The sequence below is a fragment of the Erinaceus europaeus genome, chromosome 20 (genome assembly GCF_950295315.1).
Source record: "Erinaceus europaeus chromosome 20, mEriEur2.1, whole genome shotgun sequence".
NCBI lineage: Eukaryota > Metazoa > Chordata > Mammalia > Eulipotyphla > Erinaceidae > Erinaceus > Erinaceus europaeus.
The window spans coordinates 1,004,906-1,017,570 of NC_080181.1; the positions used below are offsets into that span (position 1 = coordinate 1,004,906).

At 48.8% G+C, this 12,665-nt stretch overlaps 1 protein-coding gene across 4 annotated transcripts in view; it reads left to right on the top strand.

Moving 5' to 3' along the window:
• Nucleotides 1-12,665, top strand: part of FAT3 (FAT atypical cadherin 3) — a 362,716-nt gene that overhangs the window by 81,255 nt on the left and 268,796 nt on the right. The gene's annotated exons all lie outside the window — the stretch shown is intronic.

A 12,665-nucleotide genomic window follows, 5' to 3' on the forward strand; every position in this document is an offset into this window, starting at 1 on the left:
TGTAGGGAGGGCTGTGGGAACCCTGGCGCCATGAGGGACAGGGTGTGGTGAGGCCATGGCTATGTGGGCACCATGGTGTCATGAGGGACAAGGCATGGTTCAGAGTGTGGTGGCAGGAAGCCCAAGACTGAGTGGGGACTGTACTATTGTGGGGGTCTGTTTGTTGTGTCATTTCTGTCTGTGTCAGTGTCATCAGGCTCTGTGGTGGTAGCATAAGTAATTGTCCCCTCTGAGGACTGCTGTCCTGACCTTCACTGAATTAAGGGCCCTAATGAAGCAAATTGCATGTGAATTGGCTATAAATGGGGAGGTGGAGACAGACTTTCAAAAGCATCTTACCTCTTTCTCATCTCCACTCTGCAGCAGTGCTTGTCTTTGCCACGGTGGGGCTGGGTCTTCCCTGATTTAGGGGCTCCTCTGACCGCTGGAAGAAAGGTATCTGCACCATGCATACTCCCTTTAGATATGTAGCTTCTACGAACTACCACTGCCAGGGGAGGCTAGAGAGGCCACCCAGGGTGTGGGTGTTCTTTACTGAAAAGATACATGTTTATATCTAATGTGTAGTGCTTGATTTTTTGTAGAAGCATTTTTTCAGTGGGACTAAATTGCCCCATTATCTTCACTGTTCCTCCTGTTTGCTCTGGCCACATCTCAGATGCAGAGAGGTGTTGTGCTTCCTGAGACCAAGATTGGCATCTGTGGTCCCATGTGCCTGTGTTCCTTAACAGGTGCTATGTGTGTTCTAATCTCTAGGTCCTATCAAGTCAAGACAGGGGGGTGTCTTCTTGCTCTTGTGCGTGTGGTGGGATCAACACCTGGCGGTTTCCCTGCAACCTGAGCATGAAGTGCAGACCAGGCGCGCACAGGTGCTGTGGTGAAGGTAGGCCGTGAGCAGGACACAGGCTATGGGGAGGCATCCTCACAGAGACTGTTCCCAGGAGGAAAAGGATCTGAAAAACTGCTGAATACTGTAGAGTGTACACTTCTGGAGGTGGAGGTGCCCTCACACATCTCACCTCTATCTCCCAATAACCAGTAGAAGTGGTAAACTATGTCTCCATGGCCAGAGGGGAGGGGAGGGTGTGGTCATGAAAACTGGGTCCTGATTTAGCCACAGACTCCTCAACACCTGTTGTAATTTGTTCTCCACTCGGTTGCATTTCCACCTCTGAGGTCCAGAGCAGGGGATAAAGGGAAGTTGGCTTTTCTGTGCCTGCTGACTCCTTGAGTATCATTCAGGACTTACACAGGATGCTTGGTGTGTGGGGAGGGTGTGGTGATCGGGAACGAGCAGCTCCCAGCAGTCCTACAGGGGAACTAGTGACGTTCTTCAGCTCCTGGGCTGACATCACAAGACACATAACTGGACCCAGTGGGGACAGGGCAGGAGAGAAATCTCCAGGCAGGGTGCATGCCTTGCCATGAGAATGCCTTGGTTTTAGACCTGGCACTGTGTGGGTGGGCTATGGTACCTGGGGAAGCTCTGATTGAAAGGTGGCCTGGAAGTAGAAAAGAACGGATTGTGAGGGCTCAAGTCAGCAGAAATAGGTAATCAGTTAAATAAAATCTGTAAGGCAGTAGAGTAATAAAGATCTCAGGGTCTTACCCCCTAGATTCACTGAAGACAGGACACCATCTGCCTCCCCTCCTTTCTACTCTGAGTCCTTGGTCTGTGGGGCTGCCCCTGTAGGCTTCTGGGGGCCTGGGCAGGAAGGTGCCCAGAAGGTATGGGCTGAACCAGAGCCCTGCGCTCCAGGGGCTGACCAGTCACAGGCTGCGTCCTATACGAGCGAGCCTCATCTCCGCCCTGGGCAGGGAGCAGCTGGTGATTTCCTCCATTTCTACCATGTCATTTTCTCTCATCTCGGGTGTCATTGCGAAAAATGTTTTCATCTCAGCTGATGACAGAGCTGCCTGGTAACTGTTGACTCTGAGGGGTTGGTGTGTAACATCTGCCTTGCATCCTAGACTGTGCAGAGAGTGGGTACAGGACACAGCCTCACTGCCTCCTGGCTCTGTGACTGGAGCTCCCTCATCTACACCAGCAGCTCTGTGAGGGGAGCAGTAGCTCAGGTGAGAAGCCAGTTCTCACCTGGACCCTAGCCCAGGGAGGACAGGCCCAGGATGCCTCCTCTCCACTGGCCTCTGCTCACTGCCTGCACTCTCTGGGTGCTCACCACCTGGAGGAGTCTGTTTCAAAGCTAGAATAGTGACGTCCTTTCTTTGGACTCCCCATTTGCTTCCTTCTCTGAGAAGAAGACTTCTCAGAGAAGACTGGGCTTTTCTGTTAAGGAGAACCAGTTCGGACTTGAGGTTGAGAGTTGGTGAGCTTTGAGCTTCTCCTCCTAGGAGAAGTTAGCACCCATGCCGGGGGGCCTGGCCACGCAGTGGGGATGTGAGAGTATGTCCCCAGATGCCATGCCAACCTGGCATGGTACTTGGCTCAGATCGACTTAGCTCTGTTGCTTGGTACTGAAAGCCCCTCAGGTGAACAGCCCGACCCTCAGCCTCCCTGGCATCAGGTCCAGACTATGCACTCCTCCAGCTCAGACTGTGTGGCCTGGGAGGCTGCTTTCTCTGGAGTGTGCATAGAGAGTTTCAGTGGGTCTGGGGATGGAGCCCTGGAATCTGAGTGGAGGCCTCCCTGCTCTGGCTGAAAACGGGCTCCTGGAGACTGTCTACCAACTTTCTCCTGGAAAACCCTCTTTCTTATGTTTCTGAGACAGAGGACATAGCTTAGATAAATTTCTGTTCTAGCTAGATTTTACAATCCAGATACTTGCTTTATTATTTATTAGTGGTGACGCTTTTCTTAATGCCTTCCCAGTAGATCAGAAATCTATTTCTGTGCTTGGGTAATTGTGACAGTCTGTTTTGAGAAGCTGCAGATGCAGGGCTTAGTTGATCTGTTTATCAGTGTGTTCTTGACTTTCTTGACGCTCAGAGAACAAAACTCTATCTTTGAAAATATTTGCCATGCAGTGGCCTTCAGCAGATGTTTAACAGTATTCCTAGCAGATGCACTGGGGGGGGGGGAGCTGCAGGGGGGCTGCTCATAAGCTCAGTGACTGTTGAATCACTTCTTCCTCAGAAAAAACACACCCCTATTCCTGAAACCACAGGAGTCCACACTCTTGAAGGCTGAAGAAAGAATAAGAACACATTGAATATTTTAAACTGTAATTTTTCCTTAGACACACTCATAAGTTGCAGTGGTGACCAATGATACCATCACTTTACTACCTGGGGTTGAGGAAGTTTTTAATTGGAGTAAAAGCTTTCCATCTCGAGGAAAGTATCTTTTTCTGTCCAATATTGCAGACCCTGTGATTTCTTCCAATTCTGGAGCCTTGCTATATCTGGCACATGCTCGGGCTTTTGGGTATGGCCCATGGAGGTGGCCTTCCTGAGCTTCCCCCATGTCAGAGTGGAGCCCCAGTGATGTGGGCCTCTCAGCTCAGGGCCCCTTTCCCACTCCCACTAGTTATGATGAGCACAGGACACCTGTGTGCTGCTCACCATCTCTCATGCTGCTCTGTTGCCATCACAGGAGCTCAGTGACTGAGGGAGCAATGGACTCTTGCTCCTGGTCTGGACAGGAGAGGAGCAGCCCTTGTGCCCAGTGAGTGAATCCACCTGTGGCACCCACTGGAGTGTGCACTGTCGCCTGCCCTCACCCTGTCTGGTAAAGCATTCTCCTCCTGGAGATCCTCTGCAGCAGGTTCTCTGGTGGGTATTTCTCAGCAGTTCCCACCACCCCACTTCTGGGACACTGCTCCAGCTGCTGGCCTGCCATGGCAGAGACCTGGAGAGAGTAGCTGTCCCTTGGCTTCCCCTGCCAGGCTAAACCTGAAGCCACAGGCTCTGCCCACCCCACCTGACTGACACAGTCCATGTGATTCCTATGATGAAAAGGTGACTTCTCTGCCACAGACCCTGCCCAGCAGACAGGGAAGGCGGCACCTGCCTGCGCCAGCCTCTCCAGGCTGATCTGCAAGGAGAAGGAAGGGCATACAGCCATGCACTTTGTGCATTTGGCTCTGCTGAGTAAAGCCCCCTTTCTCCACAGACTAGTGCTGTGTTCAAGAGTGGGCAAGCCAGGGCCCAGAATGGATGTCTGTGCTGTCTGAAATCCTAGCTCAGTCACTGCAGAAGCCAGGTGTCCAGAGAGGATGCTTCCTACCCCAAACCCTAACCCAGCACGTCTGTTTCATTCTGTAATGAAATGTCAGCCTCCTCATTCTCTCATTTGAGCACCAGAAACCATTTGGCTCACAGATGGCTGTTTACCTTTCCAGCTCCTCCCGTACACGGTCTACTACCTTCTCTACAGGCTGAAGAGTAGACCAACATGCTTGGGCCACTTTAGCATAACTCACCGCCCCAGCTGACCTTCCTCCCAGGTGCTAGTGCTTCCTCCTGTCTGAGGCCAAGGCAAGTCGGGGTTCTGCCCAGGTTTGCCCTGGGAATGCCCTGCTGGGGCTGCACCTGTGATGAAGAGACAACAGAGACCATGCTGACTCTGGGTTCTTAACTCCAAACTTCTTGATCATGATTACCTGGGAGAAAAAACAATGTGTCCTGAAGGAGCCCTGCTTACTTCTCAACATTTGGAGGGACTTAGCAGTTGTCATATCAGCCAGGTGGAGAGAGGATAGGAAGCTTCTGGAAAATAATGAGCAGAATGTTTTTATTGCCGTTTTTGGCAGGTGCCTTCCACTTGACCTTTTCTTAACTGCTGGCTGAGGGCAAATGAGGTTTTAATAGAGGACAGGGCTGGATCAAGTCTGTAATCAGGCCTGTGTTGTGTATGATTGCATCTGCTGTCATACCTGCACAACCAGCAGTGATAAAAGGAATGGCTTTCTCCAGAAGGGGTCCACAGAGTGGCAGCCAGCCTTTCCCCAGCATGGCCTTCTCTCTGGATGTCTTCTCTATGCTTCTACTAATAGGGCTCACTCTTCATGTCAGGGCCAGGATTTCCGTCTCATGAGTGGCACGAAATTCTTACTCCTATAGCAAAGAGTGCGGTTTGGGGCCCACTTGTGAACAAAGATGGCACTCCCATGGTCTCCCAGAGCTCCACTCTCTGGGTGCAGGGGGCAAGGCTGTTGTCCTCACAAGGGGAGAGCACAGACATTGATTTCTGTCCTCTGAAAATGCTATATCACAGGTGTTCTTACTGCACGTTGAAGGATCCCTTCATTTATCATTACATTTGGGAGAATTATAGAATTTGATAAATATTTATATGATGCCACTGCAATCACTGTGTTTCACTGAAATGAAAATAGGCTGTCTCTGTATTTTTAGCTTGCTAGGTTTTATGAAAGCATGTCTTATCAACAGACAGAATCTATAAATAGTTGTGTGTAGGATTCAATTCAATTGATATTAAACTCTGGGCACCAGTATGTGAATTATTGAGTAGAACATGACTCTCCAAATTCTCCCATTAGATGTTGGAGGGCTCAGTGACCCCCTTTGGGCCACTATCTGTGATTAACTTCACTGATTTTCTTGCATAAAAAAATAGCATGCAAGCCCCCGGCTCCCCACCTGCAGGGGGTTTGCTTCACAGGCAGTGAAGCAGGTCTGCAGGTGTCTCTCTTTCTCTCCCCCTCTCTGTCTTCCCCTCCTCTCTCCATTTCTCTCTGTCCTGTCCAACAACATCAATATAAATAATAACTACAACGATAATGAAAAACAACAAGCACAACAAAAGAGAAAATAAATAAAATATAAAAAATAGCATGCAGGTGAAAATAATACTTAGCAAAAATAGCAGCTCAAGTGTAGACTGCTGTGAGTCAAAAAAATGAATGGGGGAGAGGCGGGTGGAGTGTGCATGTCACAGTATACAAGGATCCAGGTTCAAGCCCCTGGTTCCCACATGCAGGGAGGAAGCTTCATGAATGGTGAAGCAGGGCTACAGATGTCTCTTTTTCCCTTTCCCTCTCTGTCCCTACTTACCCCTTCCCTCTTAATGTCTCTATCTCTATCAAAAATAAACAAATACATAAATTATAAAAGTGAGTAAAATTAGAAAGAGTTGTGGTTATACAAGGCTTTGTGGATGACCTTTGGTCCTCTGGTCTGTCCTGAGGGACACCCAGGGCCAGACCTAAGACCAACAGAAGAGACAGAAGGGCATGTAATGCAGTGCATGAAACAGATCCAGCCACTTCTCATGTTCCCCTAGCCGGACACCTCCTGGCACTATAGGATGGCTTTCACACATTCCTGAGGGAGACAGGACAGGCTGAGAGACCACTGGGACCTGGGAGTGAGTGGATGATGACATGTAGGCAGACTCAGATGTATAGGAATGCCCGGCCCTGAAGTGCCCTAGGCACTGGAGAGACTGGGAGGTACTCCACTGTGGGTACCTGCTGGGGGCAGAGCATAGGGATTCACAGCAGCTGCAAACCACTGTGTGTGTCTACCTCCAGGATGGAGCCCACAGCCACTGTTAGTATGGAAGTCAGCAGGCAGCACAGACTCCACAGAGCTTGGGGGGAACAGTAGATTAGTGGGTAGGTGACACCAGCTCTCAGACATGCCCCTACTTTGTGTAGGTTGGTTTTTGGTATGACTGTCTCTTCACAGGGTAAGAACTATAATTATTTCCATAGTACTAAACTTTCACTTACTTTTCCTCCAGCGTGCTTGATTGGGAGTTGAGAAATGGTTCTCTAGTGTCACACATATTTGCAGTAATGCTAAGTAAATGTCTACATTGGTGTCAATTTTGAAAAAATAGCATGTTTCTTTCCCATATGAGCAGTCGCAGACATGCTTGTGGTAATACTCTTGCAAGTCTGTGCTTGATAAATGAAAGTCTAGTAATTCACATTTCTAAAAATCTAATCAACAAAAGGGCACAGCAGCAGTTGTATAATGCCTGCCTTCTGCTTTCCAGAGGAGGACTTCACTCTGGCCTCTGTAGGCAAAAACTGAGTCTTATAGCTTCAGTTCTGGGCTGTCTCCCCACCACGAGCTCCTGGCTCTTGAGGGTTTAGGCCTGGCTTCCCCTCGTCTGCAGCCCTGTCCTGATGCACCAGCTTGTCTCTGTTCTGGCCCTTGGTGCTGAGCACCATGCAGAGGGCAATGGGTACCCTTAGGGAGCCCATTCCTGCACTGCCATGGCTACTGATTTTCCTGAACATGGAGTTGAGGATGAACCCATACATACATGTCACTAAAGGCAAACCAAATGTTTCCTCAACCTAATGTTCTCTTAGACAAATCCTCAGTGCCTGCAGCCACTCTGCCTGATGAGGCAAAATGCAATAGAGGAGCCATTGCTGGGGAGAGAGTAACAAGTTCTAAATCATTGTGCCTAGAATGCAATTACCTTTGCAAAAACTGTTTGTCCCTATAAACCACTGCTGGGGTCCTTGCTGGGCAGGGGAACTTGGACTCTGAAAGACTTAATGAGATTTGTGTCCCCTGCCAGTGGACACTTTCTAAAAGAAGTTTATTCCTGAAACTGTTGGAGGGAGGAATGGATAGGCCAGGCCACACAGCCTGTACTGATTCGATGTTGGTGTCAGTGACATTTGGAACAGGATCCAGATCTTGTCACTTGTGTTTATGAGCCAGTAGAGTGGTTATGCCAGGGGCATGGGCCAGGCATGTGGGTCTGGCCCCTGGGGTCTCCTGGCATCTCCTGGTTCAGGGCAGCACCCAGGGATTCAGGGTTGGAGGCCTAGAGCTCAGTGTCTTTGCAGAGTGTCGGGCAGGTGAGAAGAAAGCCTTGTTCCGTGGGACCTGTCTTTTCTGTCATGCCTGCCCCAAAACTCAGAGTGAGGAGCACTCAGACCCCAGCCGCCAGTGAGAAGGGCCCCAGAGACCTGTCCTTGTCACAGGACCAGTCTCTCTCACTTGCACTCAGCATCTAATTCCTGAAGGCATGAATCAGGGTCTAGCCCTGAATCCTCAGGGCACCCACTCATCATTTTCACACCTGCACCAACTTTGTCCTAGGCCACCCTGCTGGTCAGGGTCACAGTGCAGAGACCATTAGCTCCCTCAGCAGTGAAGTTTGTCATTGTGGGCTGGCGGCCTTGCTAGCACATTGACTGTATTGACTGGAGTTCTGAGGAAACCCTTGGTTGTCACACTCATACTGGACCTGAGGCTAGCTTTGCTGGGAGCCTCAGCCTGAGCCATCCTGTCCTGTTCAAGGTGGGATGAGGCATGAAGCCCTGATGGGACTGTGCAGAGGAAGGGGAGGGTCCAGTCTTTTTCCATGTGGGGGTATCTTCATGTCTTGGCTGAACTCTGCATCTCACACCTTGAGTGTGGAGGCTCCATCCCAAGGTGTACTTACTGCCCACGTGGTGAAGCTTAAGGAACCATTGATTAGGAACACAGTGATTGCATTTGGGATGAAAATATCATAAGTCATTGGTCTGCTACTGAAAGGTGGATCCTTCTTCCAGCTGCCTCCTTTTCTCCTGGAAGGCAAGCAGCTCACCAGCTGGAGTGAGTGTGAGTTCCATTTATGGTCACTGAATTCTTGTGTTTCACAAACAGGGAGTGTAGAAATGCCAGGGTGTTGATTCCAAGTCAGAATTCTACCCCTGCAGTTTATAACATAACTCAAAAATGCGTAACGGTGCCATAGCAAATGTATAACTTCATCACTGGCAGGGCAAGCTCAAGGAATAGCAGAAGTTCAAGTTGCCCCAGGAGCCTTCAAAGCAGTCTTTAAAGAGAATCTGTACAAACCCATCTAGCTCTTGTGATTGTATTCAGACTATTACTATAACTTTGCACACAGGTCTAGTAGTCTAGTCTTCCTGGTGTGTAACCAACAGAGGCTTAGAAAGCATAGAGCACGCACTTCATCCTGCCCAGGAACCCAGGTTTCAGCCCCAGCAGCGGGGATGCTTCAGGAGCAGTACTGTGTGTCCCTGTCTCTCACCCTCCTTTCGGGACAGTAAAGAACCCACCGGGAGTGGTGGAGTGACACAGACTCAAACCCAACGAAGCCTTGTGGCAGAGAAGGGAAGGAAGAAAGAGGGAGGGGTGCAGGGAGGGAGGAGGAGGGTAAAAGAGACTGCAGAGACAGGATTGTGGGAGGTGGGTGGGGCAGCGGCCTTGGTGTGAAGTCCTTGGAGGACTCCTTCCCCTGAGAGGAGAGGGCCTGCAGCAGGGAAATCAGTGTGTTTTTGCCTGTCCCGTAAAGCAGGTGTACACACCTGTCTGCAGTTGCATTTCAGAGAGGCAGTCACTCAGTGGTGCTCTGTGCACTCCTGTAGGTTGGGTTCAGGGACTGCAGATTCCCAGAGCCTGGGTGCAGGAGCGGCTTTGTTCCAGACTGTCCTGATAGTCTCAAGGGCTCTGGCCTCCACACCCCTGATCTCTGTGCTCCTGAGGTGGGACTTCCTGACTGCTGTCTGAATATCAGCCTTTTCCATAACAGCTGGTGCCCAACTGACTGTCTACACTGGGGGCTAGGTGTTCTTCCCTCACAGGGTTTTGCTACATCTGTTGTTCTCTGACCTGAGAATATGTCTTGCACTTGAAAGCAGATGAAAGCACATTTTTAAAAATTTGTTATTTATAAAAAGGAAACATTGACTAAACTATAGGATAAGAGGGCTACAACTCCACACAATTCCCACCACCAGAACTCTGTATCCCATCCCCTCCCCTGATAGCTTTCCTATTGTTTATCACTCTGGGAATATGGACCCAAGGTCATTGTGGGATGCAGAAGGTGGAAGGTCTGGCTTCCGTAATTGCTTCCCCACTGAACATGGATGTTGACAGGTCGATCCATACTCCCAGTCTGTCTTTCTCTTTCCCTAGTGGGGCAGGGCTCTGTGGAAGTGGAGCTCCAGGACACATTGGTGGGGTTGTCTGTCCAGGGAAGTCTGGTTGGCATCATGCTAGCATCTGGAACCTGGTGGTTGAAAAGAAAGTTAACATACAAAGCCAAACAAATTGTTGACCAGTCGTAGACCTAAAGGCTGGAATAGTGCAGATGAAGAGTTGGGGGGCCCTCCATTTTGTAGATAGCTACTATGCATATTTTAGTTATATTCCAAAGGGCCTGTGGCTATACTAGTATTTTTTTGTTTGTGTTTGTGTTTGTGTTTTGCCTGAGCCTGAAATCTGATATGCAGGTGGATCCTAATTATTGTCTGGGGAGATGATGTCATGGCTGTCAGAAGGACCAGAAAGCTGGATCAGGGAAGAGAGTAGCTCCCAAATATGAGAAAGGTATATAAATATTGTTGACTATAAACCCCATCGATTTGATGTGATCTGGGGCCCATATTCAGCTTAGGAGCCTATGTGACCTCTGCATCCCAGTCGATCTGAGCTCACATTCTGTGGTCATGAGTAGGAACGTTCCAAGCTGCCCCAATATCAGGACCCATCTTCCTCAGGTGTAGCATAGAGTATGTTGTTGTACAGTCTCCTTTCGGAGGCTGGAACATTCTCTACCACTGTTGATCCAAGCTGAGGGCAAGGTCCTCTGGGGGCCCACAAAGGGGTCTAATGTTTGTTCCTGCTAGGAATGGCCAGTAACAATGGAGAGAGGGATTTATTCGAGGTATAGGCCCTTCATGTCTGTTTGGGAATCTCAGGACTCCCTGAATAGGGCCCCAGCTGATGGGGTGGCCTGATACTGACTAAAGAGTCATCGTTAAAGTATGCCAGTCTCTTGCCCTTATTCAGCTTTTGCAGTCCTTGCTTTGATGAGATTAGCTTTGGAGTAGGTGAGAGAACTGTAATAGGAAGTAGGTAAGAAGGGTATCTAAGTCTAAGTAGACACTGTTTCATTAGGAACTTTATACTGATTTGTTACAGACTATTGTATATTTTTGCTTTCAGGTATATATTTTACTCTAATTTATGGATATATGTGAGCATATTCTCTATCATATGGGACCTGGTCTATGTCTAGGTTTTGGGATTTTGTTAGGAAGTCAACCTCCTGGAATGGAATTTGAGAATCCTATGAAAGGAAAGGTCTCACCTGAGTAATGAGTGTGAAGGGTTGTCGTTCCACTCCTGAAGTCTCTGGACACAGTCTGAAGTGAAGCATGCTGAGGTGGTACTCCTTGCATTGATGCAGTATCATTTGGTATGAATTGAGAGAAGCATGCAGGAAAGTGAGCCCCACCCTAGAGGTTCCAGGACTGGGGGAAATATAGGCTTTATAGAGGAAGAAGGAGGTTCCTGTTGTCTTGGGGTTTAAGAAGACAATAGATAGTTATTGCTATAATCACATTATTTGGCAATTGGGTTAACTTTGAAATAACCCTTTGTTAGGATTTGCTGTATCATACACAACATCACCATGCTTTATGTCCTTTGACATTATTTGTATATAGCTGTGCCACCAGTTGCTTCTGTTCTCCCTGGTCTAAGCTTTTAAGAGAGTCAACATATCAAAGACTCGGCCTATGTATTAAAAAGACTCAGTCTGTGATATAAAAGGTTTGAGACATTCAATCAATTTCCCCCTCTCATATTAATTAAATAGTGATTTATATGACTACAAATTTATAGGAGTGTACATACACACCATTCCCACCACCAAAAGACTGTGTGTCCCCCCCCACCCCCCACCCTGTGAAGCTGAACATTCACCCTCACCCTCACCCCAGGGTTTTTACTTTGGTGCCCTACTCCAAATTCAGTCAAATCCTGCTTTGAGTTTCCCTTTCTGTTATTCTTTCTCAACTTCTGTTTATGAGTGGGATCATCCCATACTTATCTTTATCTTTCTGACTTAGCTCACTTAACATAATTCCTTCTAGCTCATTTTGTTCTTATCACAAACCCTCAGTGTTTAGTTACAGAAGTCTTTAAATTAAAGCATTAGCATATGCAAACTCTCCTTGTCCCAAAGTGGTTTTTCTGTTCTGCAAATATGATGTTGTTTTTGGTAAAATAAATAAGCCAGACATTAAGCCAGTAGGCATTAAAATAAGAAACAGTAGCATGGTGGTTATAAAGTAGTGGGGAACCAGGCTAGGGCCAGACAATCAGCAGCCATCCCTGTGGCTGTAGGAAGGCTTGCTGGAGAGAGTGGGCTCCCCCAAGGCCTGTCTGTGGACTCCACTGGCAGACAGGGCCCCGGGGTGTGGGGCTTGGGGGGAGGTCCTCCGTCCCCTGGACCCAGCCACAGCCATACTGTGTGCTGCTTCCAGCTGTGCTCCATGTACTCAGTGCTCCTGCAGTCACCCTGGATTAAGTGGACATGCATGTGGTCAGCAGCATGTGGCTAGCAGTACCGTCCTGGTCATGGGACTGTGCTCTCCTAACCCTCAGAGCTTGGTCTGCAGACCCAGAGCGTGGCATCCTCAGGAAGCTCTCAGTGTTGTGGGGAGCTCTCCCTGGTGGCAGCAGGGTTTTTACTTTAGATTGACTTATTTGTTTTCATGACTGAGAGAGAGTGAGCACAATGAAGAGACCAGAGAATCTCTCAACTCTGGCTTGAGGTAGAACTCTGGGGCTGAGCTTGCATCCTCTGGGCTCTCAGAATGCAAGTCCTGTGCTCTGGCAGGATGAGCAGTCTCCACTGGCTAGTGTGGACATGTGTCCTGAGTGTGGCAGTTCTTGCTTTCTGCCCCCGTGTTTCTGAGTCCTTCTGATTTGGCAAACCTGGAACAAACAGACGAGCCCCAAATAAC